Raw genomic sequence first — 20,695 nt, forward strand, 5'->3', positions numbered from 1 at the left:
TCCGTTTCATATCATCAGCCGTTATAATTCATGTGGTTAAGGTGGCATACTTTTCTGTTTAGGAATATATTTAGCGTGAATTCGAAATAAAATTTATTTGTAAATCCTTTTATATTAAATAATAAAACACTTACACTACTGATGAGCGATCAATTAATAATAATTGATATTTTTTCTCAGTCATCATTTAATGGTGTCAGACGTTCACGTTTATATGAATTTCTCATGAACTTTTAATGTTTTTAAACCATCATTTATCAAGAAGTTTGAGAGTTAACCAAAAACGCTTACTGTGGGAAATTGGTTAGAACTAGGGTTTCAGAAATTGAAAAAGATGGTATTTTTAAAATATATGTACATATATGTATATATCATATATTTAATTTAAATAATTCAGCATATCAAAGATATGTACATATATAAATAGTAGTTTGTGAAATTATTACTTAAAATAACGTATTATTGATAGTATTTACATGAATAAATCGAGAGGCTAACCAATGAATCGACAGTATCAGTCTAATAATTCAGCATCGGCACCGGCCATATTTGTACAATTCTATTAATTTCCTTCGAATATCACTAAAATCAATTTGTCTTTTACTTTTTTGTTTTCCTTAAAGCGTTAATAATATAAAATTTATTAAAATGAAATTCATTACTTTTACATTGAACTGATAGTTTTATTAAACACAGTTAGAATGATTCGAGTTTGTTTAACAACTTGTTGAGATTTTGAAGATAATTTCATAATGACATTGTTATAGAAACCCTTCTTGTTATTAGCAAAGAAATAAATTATGAAAAGATTCCACTGAGGCGAATTTTTCACAAATCAAATCATTCGCCATAGATAGGAACGGGTAATAATCACTAGGTGCGTGGACTATACGATGGATGCAATATAACCTCCCAAACAAGTTCTCGAAGCTATGCACTATCAATCAATATGTGTGACCTGTTGTTGTCCAGATGGAGCACAACTCTTCTCATGTTGGCTGACCGCTCTAGGCAATTTCTTTCTTCTGACGGTCCCAATCTTTACAACTTTGGCCGTAGGGGGGTATATAGCATATAGCAAAACCTTCCTGACTGCCAATTCCCCGCGATTCTACTACGACCGTTTTCGCTTGATGTTATACTATGTTCGGGCCGACATTGAAAAGTTGTTTTCATAGAAAAAATGGGTTTTCGTACGAAAACTTGTTTTGTTGTTTTCATCCATGCAAAATCTGTCAAACGAAATCACAGTTTTCGCTGAAAACTTCTTGAAAACTTACATTCCACTCATTATAATCGATGTCTGCTCAAGTTTAGTTCATATTATTGGAAGACATATTTTGCCAGCTCTAAATTGTCATTTGATATTGTAAACAAATTCCCCTACTTTGTCAAAATAATGGAGAAACAGAAATAAAAATAAGAAAGGAAGCGCTAAGTTCGCGTGAGACCGAACATTTTATACTCTCGCAATTTATTTGTTTAATGTTATTAAGCGGTTTTCTATTCTTTTCTCGAATGGTGACTTTTTATATTTCAACATTACACACTTGCTGCATTACCTTTTTGAATGTGCTCAAATTATTACATGATTAAAGAACAAAAAATGTCACCCTATTAAAACGCCTTAAAATTACATGCAACTCGACTCATGTATTGGGCACAAAGTCCACTAGAAAACAAAAAACATTATAAGAAAGATGATGTAATTCCTGAAGTTTCATTAATATATCAAAATTTTTACTCAAGTAATCGCTTGTACGGACAGACGGATTTTAACTCGTCTCGTCATCCTGATCATTTTGATATTCATAAACCTATATCGTGTTATTAAGAAAGTGTCAAAGCTTTGTTCTCATGTTGTTTGTAAGTCATAAAACTAAACGAGTTCGATATAGGGTTATATATATCAAAATGATTAGGGTTACGAAGCGAGTCAAAATCCGAATGTCTGTCTGTCCGTCCGTCCGTCCGTGCAACGGATAACTTGCGTAACAATTGAGATATCTTAATGAAACTTGGAACACATGTTCCTTGGGGTCGTGAGAGGGTCAAATGGACAAAATTGGACCACTGCCACGCCCACAAAATGGCGAAAATCGAAAACACATAAAGTGTCTTAACTTCTTCTTCTTCAAAACAGCGCGCCACGTTTCCCTCCTTCTGGCAGTTTGGCGCCAATTGGTTATTCCAAGTGTCATAACTAAGCCATAAATAAAGTTATAAAAGTAAAATTTGGAACAAAGGATCGCACTAGGAAGGGACATATTTGGATGTAATTTTGTTGGAGAAGTGGGCGTAGCCCCGCCCCCAAATCGGTTATTTGTATATATCTCGCAAACCAATGAAGCTATATAAACCTAACTTTCTTCAGTTCTTTCTCTTACGTACCCCACCACACACCATGTATGTAAATAGTTGACATCGGATAATAACCACGCCCACCTCCTATACAAAGGTTAGGTTGAAAATTACTAAAAGTGGGTTATCTCACTAACGAAAAACGTCAGATACACTAAATTTTACAGAAGAAATTGCAGAAGGAAGCTGCACTCAGATTTTTTTACAAAATGGAAAATGGGCGTGGCATCGCCCACTTATGGGTCAAAAACCATATCTCAGGAACTAATCGACCGATTCGGATGAAATTCGGTATATAATATTTTCTTGACATACTGCCGACACGTGTGGAAAATAGATGGGTTCACAACCACGACAACTTCCCACGTAACTCAATTTTGAACTCCATCTTATTCCTTCACTTTATAATATATACATAAGGAACTGTATACTTTATAATATTTACATCAATATTGTATATGATCTGTGGCACCTGTGAAAAAATTGTCGAAATCGGACTATAACTTTTCAAAGCCCCGAATATCGAATATGAAGAAATCAGTACCCCATGGTAATTTTTCACCGAAAATTTCGTAAATCTCTCAGGTATCTTAATTTTATTCAGAGGAAATATTTTTCTTCTAATAATGTGAACGGATTTATGTGGGTGTCGGTTGCACCCGAACTTAGCCTTTCCTTACTTGTTGAATTGTTCGTTGCAAGCGACTAACTGACTATATTGTAATTAAGTAGTTTTTCTTTTACTGATATTACCTTCAATTTAGTTTGCTACAATGAACTTAAAAAATTAAAAACTATATTTTCTGATTAAAAACCTTAAATATATATAAATTGACTATTCGTATCATTTATATGAGAGTATGCCAGTAGAACTGAATCAATTTGTGCTGTGGTGTAATCTAATCTTCACTACTTCATGACAATTAGCTTATTGAATAACAATTGTTTGAGTATTTAAAAACAGGATACCTGTTATCTTTACAATTTTAGATAGTCAATGAAGCAACATGTTTATCGAAATGCTGTTAATACCAACAAGTGATTTTGGAATGCCGATCTACGCCCCAGGGGAAATGTCCTTTCGTTGGTGATTTTCTAAATTTCGTAAAGGATCGAAAGCATCGAAGACGATGAACGAAATGGTTTTGCTCGGGTTAGCTGATACTATAATATTATAAAATAAACGTGTTGGACATTCATTCATATTTGAATATGCGAAAGTTCTGTGTAGAGTGAATGTTGCGTGAACCCACAACTGAGCAGTATTTGGGACTGTTCAATGCCACTAAACTGAATCTTCATATCAATATTTCGCTATAATGGGACGTTGTAAGGACGAAATTGTTGAATAAGAAGAAAGAGAAATTTCATCAAAATAGTGGACTCCCACATAAGCATCCACGAATAAAACTCTGTGAAACGAAATTTAGTAGCAATAAAGCCTCTCCAGACTACAAAATCAATATTTATATTGCGATGATGGGCCAACTTTTATCTTTACACCAAATTTTCGTGTTTAAATGATCGTTATAAAAGCATGGATGAAAAGGATGTAAATAAAATATAAAGGTTTATGTTTGCAGAATTGGAGTAAGTGGTCTTGTCTAAGTAATCGCCAAGCAAATATGGACACATATTTTAGATGTATGTTATATGGTTAATTTCGAAGTACTCTCTGACCCAAGTAGATTTACTTTACTTGAATGCAACGTGTTCTTGCAATTGCCGTAGTACACTGCTACATGTTACTTTGCATAAGATCATCCAAAATTAAAATCCATAAGGGATGACGATCCGCATCAACATCAACTTATTTCTGGTTTAGTTCTGATTGTCGAATGTGTGATATCACTGCTGTGAATTAATGTAAAACACTTTAAATTAAATGATACGGTAAATCTCCTGTTCAACCCTTTCACTCATGAAGCATATTATTAGGGTTAAGCTTACAAGTGTTATTATTGCAACAAAAAATAACATTTATGTATAGTATTATTAGGGTAGACCATGAATTTGTGGATAAACCGAAAATTAAAAACTAACATATGTATATGTCATGGTACTCACAAGGCACTTACTGCTGATATTCTAATTTACAGGATATGCCGTCTGCTCTTACCAACCATAACGAGATATGTATATTACAGTTTTGTTTTATGTGTCTAAAAAGAAAAATAAGGGCATATTCTAAATTGCCCACCCTAATGTATTAAAAAGGTGCAAAACTTTTTCCAAAACTAGTTTAATTGTTTAACCCTTTCGGCGTCCATTTCGGTGTAATTGATGCTATGTCATTAGACCGTTATACAAAAAAATAACAAAATAAGAAAAAATTGTGGGCATGTTTTAAAGTACATCACATTGCATGCAAATGCAAATGTCATTTAAATATTCTTATGTTATAAGTTTGTATGGATGTGCATATCAGGGTTTACATTCGTAAATGCATTAACTCCAATACAAGGTGATAAATGTTTTAATGCTCATCCATATGCTAAGTTCCCATCTGACGACTTCTGACCCTGCTACAAATCGCAGGACGTGTTTTTTCGTACAATATACTTATTTTCAACTCTAACGGTGGTATACTTTCACAACAGTTAGCCATATAATAATTTTGTATACCTAACGTTTATTTGTTATTCTAACATGGTACAGCTAGCGTGATAACTCCCACGTTTTGGTGAAATTCCATAGTTCAGAAGCTCATGCAAGGCTTTGAACCTAATTTGGGGAAACTAAGTGATTTTTTCTAATGAATATACGGTCTCCTAATAAAGATAGATGAAATCGATACAAAACATTTCTACCAGCACCGTTAATATGTTCATATTTTACCATTTAATATCGGACATGGCGTTACAAATATTTTTTAGGCCATATCGTGATCTGGGGGCTTACTCCATAAGGCGTTGAGCAAGTGAAAATACTCGCAAACGCAAAAACAATACTCTGTAAATGCGACAATCGAATCGTAAATTTCGTTCAACGCATTTGTTTTTCCCTTCGCCATGAAGATACTCTGTATTGCGTTTCGAGTTTCAAACTCATGCGTTTTACGAAATTTTCGTTCGATATCAAACTGGCAAACGCAATGAACAAAAAATATAAGTTAATAAGGTATATTTGTAGTTTTATTCACTAAAATAATGACTTTAATAGGAAATAATGACCAAAAATAGAAACATAAGGATAAATATGAATTTTAATACTATAATTTACTTTATTAAATAAATAAACTTTAATATTTATGAACTATAATCTAATTATACATTTTGCATTTGATCCCTAGAACGTTTAGTAATTTTGGCTTCATTCGCATATTCCAATAATTAATTTAAAACACATTACAATTTGAATTATGTATGTATGTATGTAAACTATGATTCTTTATATTGTACATTTTTTATACCCTCGCAACATGTTGTACATAGAGTATAATGGTTTTGTTTTTAAAACGAGTTATATGAATACATATATATCAAAATGACCAAGATGACGATAAAAGTTGAAATCCGGATGTCTATCTGTCATCTCTTCGATTTTTTAAATGTTCAAACATTAATCTTTTGGTACTTTATAGAATTCTATTTCTATGCCAGAGATTTATTTGCAGAACTGCATTATGTATAATGTAATGTAATAATCACTGGAGATTTTAACATTTGACAAGTCTAAAGGAACTACATTAAGATATACTCTCGAAGAAAAATTTTTTAGTTCCCTGCTTGATAAAGAACATTCAACTACAACTGCCGGTAGACAAATTGTAGACGTAAGCCACCGAAATTAAATTGTAGTTTAAGAATAAATGTACGATTGATAAATGTATATTTGTATTTAAGAATCATTGCAAGAATGCCTTTTTTTATTACACCCGAACTTTGGCTTTCCATACGTGTTTGACTTTTCTATTCTTGAATTTGTTTACATTCTCATATTTTTCTGGCAGTAATGTAAACTTTTTTGAAAATATGTGAACGAAAAAATATTTCAACATTTTCTACAATTCGAAAGTTTTCCAGAGTACCGATTTCCCTTCGTAATGTAATTCGCTGTCGTAACGCATTTCTATCGTAACGCCTTACAGAGTAACCCCCCTGGTGTCAGAATTGGAAGAAAGTCCAGAATTTGATCTAGCTCCAATATGTATGTGATTGGCGTTGCAACCGTTTAGCCGGTTATAGCCGAATCGACGATAGTGCGCCACCTGTCTCTCTCCTTCGCAGTTCGGCGCCAGTTGGAGATCCCAAGTGTAACCAGGTCGCTCTCCACCTGGTCCCTCCAACGGAGTGGAGGCCTTCCCCTTCCTCGGCTTCCTCCGGCGGGTACTGCATCGAACACTTTCAGGGCTGGAGTGTTTTCGTCCATTCGGACAACATGACCTAGCCAGCGTAGCCGCTGTCTTTTTATTCGCTGAACTATGTCAATGTCGTCGTATAACTCGTACAGCTCATCGTTCCATCGTCTGCGGTATTCGCCGTTGCCAATGTTCTGAGGACCATAAATCTTGCGCAAAATTTTCCTCTCGAAAACTCCTAGTGTCGTCTCATCTGATGTTGACATCGTCCAAGCTTCTGCACCGTAAAGCAGGACGGGAATGATAAGCGACTTGTAGAGCTTGATTTTGGTTCGTCGAGAGAGGACTTTACTGTTCAATTGCCTACTCAGTCCAAAGTAGCACCTGTTGGCAAGAGTTATTCTGCGCTGGATTTCGAGGCTGACTTTGTTCGTGTTGTTGATGCTGGTTCCCAGGTATACGAAATTATCTACGACCTCGAAGTTATGACTGTCAACAGTGACGTGGGAGCCAAGACGCGAATGCGCCGACTGTTTGTTTGATGACAGGAGATATTTCGTCTTGTCCTCATTCACCTCCAGACCCATTCGCTTCGCCTCCTTATCCATGCGGGAAAAAGCAGAACAAACGGCGCGGTTGTTGCTTCCGATGATATCAATATCATCGGCGTACGCCAGGAGCTGTACACTCTTGTAGAAGATTGTACCTTCTCGGTTTAGCTCTCCAGCTCTTATAATTTTTTCCAGCATCAGGTTAAAGAAATCGCACGATAGTGAGTCACCTTGTCTGAAACCTCGTTTGGTATCGAACGGCTCGGAGAGGTCCTTCCCAATCATGACGGAGCTTTTGGTGTTGCTCAACGTCAATTTACACAGCCGTATTAGTTTTGCGGGGATACCAAATTCAGACATCGCGGCGTAAAGGCAACTCCTTTTCGTGCTGTCGAAAGCAGCTTTAAAATCGACAAAAAGGTGGTGTGTGTCGATCCTCTTTTCTCGGGTCTTTTCCAAGATTTGGCGCATGGTGAATATCTGGTCAGTTGTCGATTTTCCAGGTCTAAAGCCACACTGATAAGGTCCAATCAGTTTGTTGACGGTGGGCTTTAGTCTTTCACACAATACGCTCGATAGAACCTTGTATGCGATATTTAGGAGGCTGATCCCACGGTAATTGGCGCAGATTGTGGGATCTCCCTTTTTATGGATTGGGCAGAGCACACTGAGATTCCAATCGTCAGGCATGCTTTCTTCCGACCATATTCTGCAAAGAAGCTGATGCATGCACCTTATCAGTTCTTCGCCGCCGTATTTGAATAGTTCTGCCGGTAATCTATCGGCCCCCGCTGCTTTGTTGTTCTTCAAGCGGGTAATTGCTATTCGAATTTCTTCATGGTCGGGTAATGGAACATCTGTTCCATTGTCATCGATTGGGGGATCGGGTTCGTCATCTCCTGGTGTTGTACTCTCACTGCCATTCAGCAGGTCGGAGAAGTGTTCCCTCCATAATCCCAGTATGCCCTGGACATCGGTTACCAGATTACCACCTTGGTCTCTACATGAGGATGCTCCGGTCTTGAAACCTTCGTTAAGTCGCTTCATTTTTTCATAAAATTTTCGAGCATTCCCTCTGTCTGCCAGCTTCTCAAGCTCTTCGTACTCACGCATTTCGGCCTCTTTCTTTTTTTGTCTGCAAATGCGTCTCGCTTCCCTCTTCAGCTCTCGGTATCTATCCCATCCCGCACGTGTTGTGGTCGTTTGCAATGTTGCGAGGTAGGCAGTCTGTTTTCTCTCCGCTGCGAGACGGCACTCCTCATCGTACCAGCTTGTTTTTTGTCGTTGCCGAAAACCAATTGTTTCGGCTGCAGCGGTACGCAGTGAGTTTGAGATGCCGTTCCACAGTTCCCTTATACCGAGATGCTGATGAGTGCTCTCAGAGAGCAAGAGTGCAAGTCGAGTAGAGTATTTCGTGGGTGTCTGTTGCGATTGCAGCTTTTCGACGTCGAACCTTCCTTGTGTTTGTTGACGGGCATTCTTTGCTGCACAGAGGCGGGTGCGTATCTTCGCTGCGACCAGATAATGGTCCGAGTCTATATTTGGTCCTCGGAGCGTACGCACGTCTAAAACACAGGAGACATGTCTTCCGTCTATCACAACGTGATCGATTTGGTTCCGCGTGTTTCGATCAATTCCAATATACCCAATTTAATTACTTCGACATTTTATTTAACTTTATGTCCTATATATCGTCAACAAGTGTCATCTGATGTGTTACCCAATATACAAAGTGTTTAAGTGTACATTGTGATCATCCTGATTATATAAATTTTAGACCTAAACGATTATTGTTTGCAATTAACATTTTTAATATTTTTTAATCGTCTGAAATGTTAATTTTTGGTTGCTTTTAATTCACATTAAATTCACTTTAAGTGACGAATCTTTAAATCGAATCTGAATTCAACTATTTTTTGACATCAAGCAAGAAACAAATTACATAAAAATAAAAAAAGGAATGCCTTTTTATCCGTAGGTTATGAACTCAATTCTTGTGGCTCCCTCTCTTAGAAGTGATACGGACATTCAGCATTTTTGGAATACATATACAGTTGAACTTCCCTAACTCGAATCATTATAATCCGATCCAATTCGAGTCATGGGACGTAATTTGTATGAAAGTTTACTTCTATTGCCAATTCAAGAGTTCGAGTTATGGAGAACTTCGAGTTATAGAAGTTCAGGTTATCGAATTTCAACTGTATTTAGGTATGAACATAAACCCCAGCAAGATGTTTTACTATCTTTGTGATGATCCAACAAATAAAGGGTAAGAGACGGTTTGTGTGAAAATCTGAAACGACGAAAAATTCTTATCCTAGGTTGAAGCACACTTGAATATACATGCATATAAACTTGGTTAGATCACAGCACAGCATATTCAAATCACAAGTAAAGGCAGACGATGATTTCTAGTAGCTACCGAAAACTTAGCACTTAACCGGACAATATCATCACATCTACTCATCAAACTTTCATATTTTTGTAACTGGTTTCAGCGTGAAATGATAAATCTAAAAATTACTTCTAAAATTGTGCTATGAAGAACAATGTAAACTTAAATTCAGGCAATCACGCTATAAAAAGTTTGCACTGTGTATACTGAGAGATAATTTTTTAGGAAAGTGTTATTGAAAAAACTTAAAAGTGATCAAAAAAGTTGTATGGACATTTAAAATTTAGAAATTAAATGTTTTCCTATAAGTTTGATTGAACATATGCAGGGATGTATGTATGTCTGAAGCTTTAGTGTTGTGTATACTGCCAAGTTCAGCGGTGCGCTACTAATTGAGGACCTGTGCTTGTCTGCTTTCGGTTTTTTTGTTATAGTTCAACACTGAAATTGATACATATCTCCACTATTCATAGCCGCTTTAAAAAAGTGTTACCCTTTTTGGTGGTAGTTCTCGAGGACACCACATCAAAGATAATGAATGCATGTGTGTATTTTGACAAGTGCCTACATCTGTCCACCTTACACCACCTCCCAGCTTTACCACCGGCTGCTACACTTATCACGCCAAAAAGCTACAATTGAAATTTAATTCTAAATAATCCCTCTTCGTCCGGTTTTTTATTGTGTCGATGCGATACTCACAACAATGCTCGTGTATCGACCCACCCCTTTCCGATATTCGCGAACAAACTAACAAAGAGTCACAATTAATCAAATTAACACACTGACAAAAACTGTTTCTATAGCGGTTAGCGCCGGCGGTTTGTCATAGACGCTGAATGCGGAGCAGAGTTTGTGGATGCAGCGATTATCGGTGAAATTTATATTGTAAAGCAAATTCGTATGTTTTTTTAAGCAGAGTTTCCCAAAAAATGTGATAAGTTGAAGCAGAAATTAGGGCATCTGTCGAATTACAATCAACTGATAAGATTGCGAACAATCGGAAAAGGTTACGGTGATGGTATTTGAAATCTATACAAACTTCAATTTTTCATTGGAATAAAAAATCAGGCGTGTTTGTCAAAAGATTTATACATTTTTCAACCACCCAACGCTGAATGAATGCTGCAGACATTTAGATTCGAATACTTACATATGTATGTGGGTATGTACATTTGAATGAAATTTAATTAGCTCTGGACATCACTGCCTGACAAAAAGTCAATTTTGGGTCATACGCGTAAACATATACATATACGTTTACGGAAGTATAGATTGCAGGTTATAGCAGCGCTGTGTTCTATATCACCGCATATGTCTGTCTGTAGCGCTGTTCACCACAACATAAATGTACGAGAAATGGTTGCTTGAAGACAATCATTAATAGATTATCAAAAATGTCAAAGCGTTAAATTTTTAATGCCCAGCATATATCCTAATGATAATTTTTAATTATTTCGCCATTACAGCGATATATCAGGTTTGCCTTTTTCAAGTGCTATTGAACGCTTTTATTTTCCACGGTCCAATTCGTTTCAATACATTTAATATGTTCGACTTTTACTGAAGTAAATCAAATTCAACAAATTCAGTTTTAATAACAGTATGACAATTTAGTGTATATGTGTATTTTACAGTCAAATGTACTGGTAGTGAACAACTTGGCAACTAGTGTGAACCGCAAGCTCACTCGGTCAGAAATCGGCTAATTCAAAAACCTATAATCACAAGTAAATAAAGATGTAACCGTACATTTTATACTCTCGCAATTCGAAAAGTTTTTACAATTTTGCAGATCTCGACAGAACTTTATATTAAACAAGTAAGAAAGGGCTAAGCTCGGCTGTAACTGAATATTTGTATTCTCTCGTAATTTATTTATGTAGTTTTACTATGAGAACACACAATTCGTCCCGTACATTCGGCATAAAGTCCACCAGAAAAGCGAAAATCATTAAATATAGTATATGGGAGCTTGGGTAATACGTGGATTGATTTCACTCATTTTCGATACCATTATCCATTCACTTAAGTTATCTTAAGATATCTCCCATATAAACCGCTATATATGATACTAGCAGACCCGGCCACACGTTTTTGTGGCTAAGGTATACATTAAATTAAGTTGGTCCAATCTTGGCTTCGGCGACGATATTGATTACTCGAGGTTGATTTATGTTACGCAGCATGATTACAACTCACACTACTTTTAATTGCAAAGTACAGGCAATTTTAAATAGTTTGGGATAATTGACTACGTCATCCTGGTTAGTAGCTGTGTCAACTCTCTTGGACCGAAATTCTAAATTGTCGCATTAAGATCATCGATATTTTTTTTTTACCACCAATATAGGTCATTCAATCAGTCATTTATGGTTATCATATTGAGGTTTCATGTCAGGAAAACTTCTCTTTCGAGTCAATGAAGTGAAAGAAATCTGTTGGAAATGCTATTAATCCATCGAGGTGTCAACTGCCAACTATTTCTACAATCGCAATTTGGTATTGTTGCAAAAACACTCATATGTTAGTTGTTAATTGGCAATTCTTTATGTGTCGCCACAAATTAAATGATTTTAGGCATGCGATTAGCCCATCAGTAACAGTTGATCCAGGAATAATTGGAAGAGTCTGGCGTAAATCACCTGCTAACAGAATCCTCTCTCCACCAAAAACGTTCATCGACAATCAAGATCTTTTAAAGCCCTGTGCAGTACCTCCAACGACTTCTTGAATATTTGGAAAATGTTCGTTAAAGCGCTATTTTTGACGATTTTGCTGATTGGTGTTTCGTTCATTTGCAATTTAGGAGTAATTTCAAGGCCGAATGTGCCGTATGTTTGCCTACTAACAGGTGCCAAGTCGCCCCTATTCCCGTTATCCTTGGTGGTGAAAATGAGTAAAATTGGTTCTGGAATTACATCAGCCCTCATATACTATATATGATGATCTTCTATTGGACTTTATGTCGAATATATAGGTAAAATTGTGTGTTATCTTAATAAAATTACATCAATAAATTATGAGAGTATAAAATGTTCGGTTGGACCCGAAGTGAGCCTTTCCTTATTTGTTACAAATTGTTTTGGGCTATCGACACAACCTTATACAACTGAACAATAACAAAAATATTTTAACAAAGCAACAATGACAACCTTCAAATTATAATTTTTTGTTTTCTCTTTTATATTTTTCTTATCAACTCGAATAAAATTCTCTTATTATTATCTTCCTCGAAATTTTTTCATATTTACTCACTTTCTAATCTTTTTCTGGCCTTCCACGAATATTTCAAGACTAAAATTAGCCAGATCGGTTTGGCCGTTTTTGTTTTTTGCGGCACAAACGAACAGCAATTCATTTTTATATCATATTATTATCAAGCGACAATTATTTTTAATTCCGCACAGGACCATTCAAAAATTTCAAAATTTTTAACTCGTGATATCTTTTGAATGGTATGTCAGAATCTAATAATACAAAAAGTTATATAAAGGTTTTGAAGTGATCTTAAATAATAAATCATTTATTTCGATAAGGATTAATACTAAGGTATAAATAAAGAGCCTTTTCAAGTAGTGGTATATTAATTAATTTTTTTATATAAAATGGCTTATTGTGACAAAACTATAATAGTTAGAGGTATGATGTCGCGACGTTTTTTGTAGATAATGATAAGTTCTACAAAAGTGTAGTACATCACTTTGTTATATCGTTTTCGCAGCATTCGCGATTAAAGAACGTTTTTTGGAATTTTTTTACATTATCGGAGTTTTGGTAAGGAACCCTATTGTTTTTAAACTAAATATAGCCTATGTCACTCAGGGATAGTATAGCTTTCCAACGGTGAAAGAATTTTTCAAATCGGTTTAGTAGTTTCGGAGCCTATTCGACACAAACAAACAAAAAAAAACAAACATTTCCTCTTTATAATATTAGTATAGACAAACTCTCGGTAGTTAAAAAATCCTAGTATAAGGTGAAAAGGAACAAGGGGAAGGGATGACCCGATTTAAACCATTTTTGATGCAGAGGCACATTAGTAGAATAAAAGTATGCCCTCTAAATTTCTAAAGAATTATAGGAAAAATTTACAGCTACATATATTCGGTAAAAAACTAGACATAGACACTAACAATGATCTGTGGCCTTGAGTATAGTACGATTTTTTTATTTTTGATGGCGCACCTCCAACGCTATATTAGTGAAATTTTGTTTCTGATATCTTTCTAGGTTATCGTTTTATATATTTTAAAGCGAACGAATCTGAGAATTGCAGATTGTGTGATAAGAGAAGTAGGGGTGATTAGGATCAAGATGTTATGGATATGGTATGAATCAAATCGGGTTAAAATTGGTTTTTTGATTCAAAAGTAGACGGCACTACGCTGATTTTAAAATTTTAATATCAATTTAAGTTCAGCTCTTCAATACCATCTTCACTGTGGAATTTATATTATTCAAGGGCGATACATCGATTATAGCTTCTTATATAAAAATTTTAATACGAGTTTTCTTTCGAATGGCTATCGTTTGGACTGCAAGCTAAATAATAGAGCCAGGCACGCACTCTTAAACGCTATTTATTACGATTGAACAGCTCAGAATCATTAAATCGCTATTGTTTTTGGACGATTTTAAGTTCGCTTACTTAGCTCGAAGTGTTTTTTCCCGTCTTCAGTGGTCATATGGTCTATTTTGAATTTAGCAATAAATGTGCTCCATTTGAGACTGAATTGATCTCTTGAAGGTTTGATCTTACATCAAAACGTATGACTAAATTAGACCATAATAGGTAGACCAAGATAGTATTAGATAGCGTTTCGTGCTTGAAGTTAGGTTGCACCTTCTACGGTACAAAAATATATTTGAATAACATTGCAAGGAGGAGAATTTCTCTCTAACTAGCTTTCTTTACATTTATATCCAATATTCTGTGTCAATAAATCTGTACATTTGTAAGTATTTACATAAAGACAAATATATTTATTAGCGCATATGCATATTTTTGGTGCACTTGTACAATATGTGTATTCAATTTTCATTTTCTCAACTGGCAGTAAACTCGTTTAATTGTAATTTATGTGCAGGTTTTGTTTATGTCGGAAAAAAGTGAAATCGTTTTATGGCCGAATTGAGTGCAATTTGCAGGAATATCTGTTAGTGTGCGGGAAAAAGGTCAAATGTAACAACTCCTATGAAATATGGGCGGCAGCAAACAATGTCACAATGCAAATGCTCACATATTGCCATATTTGAAGTTAGTAAACCGCTGCCACTCAATTTCTTTACCCACAAGTGGTTGATCTTTTTTTATTGGAATCCAAATTAGACTTTTTGTTTAGGGCAGCTATTTACATATAGATAGATATTTATGTATGTACGCACTTATATAAATTCATATGTGCATATGCGTGAAATGAGCGAAAATGCATGATGAGGATATTGTTATTAGCCTATGTACATTTTCTTGTATAAAGGAAGGGATGAAAATATATCCGTGTCCGCTTAATGTTCTATACACACATGTTCGCTTGTTTTCCCGTGTATTTCACGATAGTAATAAACAGTTGAATCCGGAATGTACTTTCATAAATCCGATCGTAATGAAATACCGGTTAAATTGTATTTACTAATTCTCTGATAGAAAATATATACACTCCTAACTTATCTACTGATCATTATCTTTTACTAATAAAATTATGAGGATCATGCTCTTGATGAAGATTACCATTATTCCTAACCAACGGGCTTATATATAAAGAATATTGGGGATATTTCTGACACCAGAGATTAACAGAATAGTGTTTAGTTTAAGCTCCTTTAATTTATCAATGAAAAAAAGTTTTCTGTAAAAAAGGCGTATCAGACGTAAATCACAAGGAAATCGTTCGCTTTCTTACTCTAAAAATACTAATTGAGTGATCAAATATTACCACAAACCCGATCTGTTACAGACAAGCAATATATTATACGCATAACCATGTCGAGTCATAGGTAACTTTACCAGAATCGCCTTCCGGCAACCGGATCAGTGCAGTGTCTTCCAAGGGGAGATTACTGCAATTTAAGAGAACCTTCTCCTTCTGTCAAAAAAGTGTTAACGGGCAGGTATATATTTATATTTACAGATAGCCAACTAGCTTTAAAATCACTAAAGTTCCATAGAATCTCGTCGAAGATAGTGCAAGAATGATTGGAGCTATTAGTGACGCTGACATCATTTTTCACGATAAACCTGTAATGGTTCCAGGACATAGTGATATTGCTGGAAACTGCGAGGCAGATGAACTAGCCAAATTGGACACCACCTTACAGTTAGATATCAATAAAGAGGGAATATGCTTACATTTGGCCACATGTAGATATTTCGACAAATATGCTGTAGATATAGCTGAGTGTCAGTGGAGACAATAACTGACTTGTTTCAGAAGCAAACTCAATTATTGAAATTTAAAAAAATACATAACAACCCTAGTAGTGGTGTTAACAGATCATCTTCTGATTGGGAGACGCGCCAGAAGTCTAAGGGTATCTTACAATGAAGTAAGTTACGCAGTTTCCTCGATGATGTGACGGAAGTTGACTTCAGACTCTTTGAATTATTTAATTTCATAAAGATCACAGGGTGATTCAATGAGGACTTAATAGTTTGAGGCAATTCCAGGCCCGATTGTTTGTGTCACACAGAAATAAAAGAGTTATATATATATATAAATGATCAGCATGACGAGTGGAGTTGAAATCCGGATGTTTGTCCGTCCGTCTGTCCGTGCATGTGATAACTTGAGTAAAAATAGAGATATCTTAATGAAACTTGGAGCACATATTCCTTAGCACTCTGAGGAGGTTGGTATTGAAAATCTAGGAAGGGGCATATCGGGAGGTAATTTTTTTGGGGAAATGGGCGTGGCCCCGCCCCAAAATAGGTTTTATGTACATATCTTATATATATATCAACCAAACTCTCTACAGTCATTACTTTTAGGTACTACCTTATACAATTCAAAAATGGAATAATTCGGATTATAACCACGCCCACCTCCCATCCAAAAGTTATGTTGAAAACCTCTAAAAATGCTTTAATTCAGCATGGAAAAACTCCAGAAACCTTAAATTTCTAAATTTCTTCATTCAAATTGGTATACAAAATCTTAAATGGGCGTGGCTCCGCCCACTTATGGGTTAAAAACCATATCTCCAAAACTACTCGACCAATTTCAGGGAAATTCGGTTTGAAAATATGCCAAATCGGTTCACAACCACGACCACTTCCTATATACCAGAACTTTGAAGACAATCTGTATCGTTTACTTTACAATATATGTATAAAGTAAGCACTGGTGGTGTATAAAGTTAGCACTGAACAGAGCTTTGCACAAATACTGCATTTATAGTGTGGCACCCCTTTTTATAAAAATCGCCTAAATCGGACAATAGGTTTCCAAGGCCCCATATATCGAACATGAGGGCCTCAGTGCTTCTAATTTTTTTTTTAACGAAAATATAGGTGAGTCTCTCAGATATTTTGAAGAAATTTGTATAGAATATTTTTTTTCTAATAATATGTCTCCGTGCCAAGAATGGGTGAAATCGGGCCATAACTTCACTTAGTTCCCATATATCTACTATTAGGGTTTCCAACTTACAATTGACTTTATACCATATACATATTTGACGAATATGTGAGTCAAATTGTGTACTATATTAATAAAATTAAATAAATAAATTGCGAGAGTATAAAATGTTCGGTCACAACCGAACTTAGCCCTTCCTTACTTGTTCAAAATTGCTGCCATTTTTAAGTGGCCGAATCGATGCATTACCACGCCCACAAACAAATTGTTAAAGGTAATCGCAGAGTCAGAGCATGTGCGAAGAATGATGAAACGCCATAAAATTATCTCTGCGAATGCCCAGCCTTAGACCGATTTTTACGGGATAGTGTGGAAAAAACTTTGAAATTTTATTAAATCCGGTGAGTTATTGAATGGTGCTAAGTTGGGGCTCACTTGGGAGCACAATATACCTAATGAGTTCTTTAGTGCAGCGTCTGGGGATCAGGTATTCTTTCGATCATTCATTTTCAACAATATATGTTCATACTGCTTTCTCCAACTCTGCTAACATATTATCGGCAAAATATAATAATACATTCATACATACATATACCTATACATATATACATATAAACACATTCAATGTATAGTTCTTACCCCACCATTAATCTGCTCTTGCAAAAATTTGCAAATATGCAATTTGATTGGCAATTGTAATTGCTCTATTCACTTTCACTCGAATAAAATTTGCATGTGTTGATTAGTTCTTTATTATTTTAGGCCTTGGTTGTCTATTTTGTTTTGCTTTTTTACGAGTTGTTTTTGCTATTGCAAAAAAATTAAATATGCAAATTAACCACCAGAACACCCTAGCATTACAGGGGCGTTATGGCACTTTGGATTAATATCCAAATGAGTGGTGCAACATGTTTGATCGATTGACCATATCAATTGGAAAATTTGCATATATTCCACCAACCCAACCACCACATACAATACAGTAGCTAGATTCTTATTCAATAATTAAGGGTCGCCTGAGCCAGAGGTTGGCATACCTAAATGCTATAAATATTCTTATTTGCATATAGATTTATGTATACGATTTAAGTGTGCTATTATCACCATTTTTTGTGATAAAAATCACTTTTTGTCTGCATTTGGGAAATATCGTTTTTTATGATGGATGGGTGTTTCATACGCTCAATTGCACTTCAGTCGCTCAAGGATGTATTGTTCTCATTGCTGAGATTGTTAGGAATAGGGTGGGTATACTTAAATAGAGCTTAGGAATTAGGAGGATTACTGAGAATCATATGGTAGCATAAACCAAAAAACAAATCGAAATATAACTAAACTCTTATGCCGATACAATATATAGGCAAATTATTTACATACATACATGTATGTAAACTTTTAGATGTGAAATGGGGAGAGTGAAACATGTCGAAAATTGCTGAAGCTAAGAGAGCTACTTTATTTTGCGATCGGAGAAATTATGCCTCCGTGTTATAGCGCAAAACATATTGTGTCTTCTATAAGAGATTGTGTCATGAGTTACTTAGGCGGAACTTAGTCACTTGGCGAACAGAAACAAGACTAACAAGCAAGGAAGGGTTAAGTTCAGGTGTAACCGAATATTTAATGCTCTCGCAATTTTTTTGTTTAATTTTATTAATAGAACACACAATTTGACCCACATATTCGGAATAAAGTCCACCCAAAAACAAAAAATCTTTATATACAGTATATGGGGACTGGGGTAATTCCTGGATAGTTTTCTCTCATTTTTGTCGCCAGTTACTTCATATCCAAGATTTTACGTTCACTTAATTTTGCTAAGATATCTCACATATTAAGCGATATTTACGGTAGTATATAGTAGTTTGAAAGTCCGAATACACATTTAACTCATATTTGTATGAGAGGTGGGCGTGGTTATAATCCTATTTCACCCATTTTCATGCTGTATAATGTTATGCCTAAGGGAAACAACTCCAGAAAATTTTGTTCATATGGCTTTAGTAGTTTACGTGCTACTCAAAAAACTTAGCAACCAAAATTATTCATCTCCATATGCCTCTCCCAAATGCAATCCTCTGAACCAAATTTAATTTTTATACTCTCGCAACAAAGTTGCTAAGAGAGTATTATATAATAGTTTTGTTCACATAACGGTTGTTTGTAACACCCAAACTAAACGAGTTAGATATAGGGTTATATATACCAAAGTGATCAGGGTGAAGAGTGGAGTTCAAATCCGGATGTCTGTCTGCCCGTCCGTCCTGTCCTGTCCGTCTGTGCAAGCTGTAACTTGAGTAAAAATGAAGATATCTTGATGAAACTAGGCACACTTATTTCTTGGCACCAAAGGTTGCTTTCGAAGATGGGCAAAATCGGACCACTGCAACGCCCACAAAATGGCAAAAACCGAAAACACATAAAGTGCCATAATTAAGCCATAAATAAAACTATGAAAATAAAATTTGATACAAAATATTTGGATGTAATATTTTTGGAGAAGTGGGCGTGGCCCCGCCCCCTACTCAGTTTTTTGTACATATCTTGTAAACTTCTTAAGCTATAACAACCAAACTTTTTAGAATCGTTTCTTTAACATACTACCTTATACAGTCCAAAAATGGAAATTGAAACTTGGTTTGTAATATTTTCCTTACATCCCAATGATGTGTATGTAATTGGCGTTGAACCGTTTAGCCGGTTATAGCCGAATCGTTAAGGCGCGCCACTCCTCTCATTCCTTCGCAGTTCGGCACCAGTTGGAGATTCCAAGTGTAACCTGGTCCCTCCAACGGAATGGAGGCCTTCCCCTTCCTCGGCTTCCTCCGGCAGGTACTGCATCGAATACTTTCTGAGCTGGAGTGTTTTCGTCCATTCGGACGACATGACCTAGCCAGCGTAGCCGCTGTCTTTTTATTAGCTGAACTATGTCAATGTCGTCGTATAACTCGTACAGCTCATCGTTCCATCGTCTGCGGTATTCGCCTTTGCCAATGTTCTGAGGACCATAAATCTTGCGCAAAATATTCCTCTCGAAAACTCCTAGTGTTGTCTCATCTGATGTTGACATCGTCCTACTTCTACACCATAAAGCAGGACGACTTGTAGAGTTTGATTTTGGTTCGCCGAGAGAGGACTTTACTTTTCAATTGCCGACTCAGTCCAAAGTAGCACCTGTTGGCAAGAATGATTATGCGCTGGATTTCGAGGATGGCATTGTTGGTATTGTTGATACTGGTTCCCAGGTATACGAAATTATCTACGACTTCGAAGTTATGACTGTCAACAGTGACGTGGGAGCCAAGACGCGAATGCGCCGACTGTTGGCTTGATGACAGGAGATATTTCGTCTTATCCTGATTCACCTCCAGACCCACTCGCTTCGCCTCCTTGTCCATGCGGGTAAAAGCATAACAAACGGCGCGGTTGTTGCTTCCGATGATATTGTGTACGCCAGCAGCTGTACACTCTTATAAAAGATTGTACATTCTCTATTTAGCTCTGCAGC

Source organism: Zeugodacus cucurbitae, chromosome 3, assembly GCF_028554725.1.
Source record: "Zeugodacus cucurbitae isolate PBARC_wt_2022May chromosome 3, idZeuCucr1.2, whole genome shotgun sequence".
Taxonomy (NCBI): Eukaryota; Metazoa; Arthropoda; class Insecta; order Diptera; family Tephritidae; genus Zeugodacus; species Zeugodacus cucurbitae.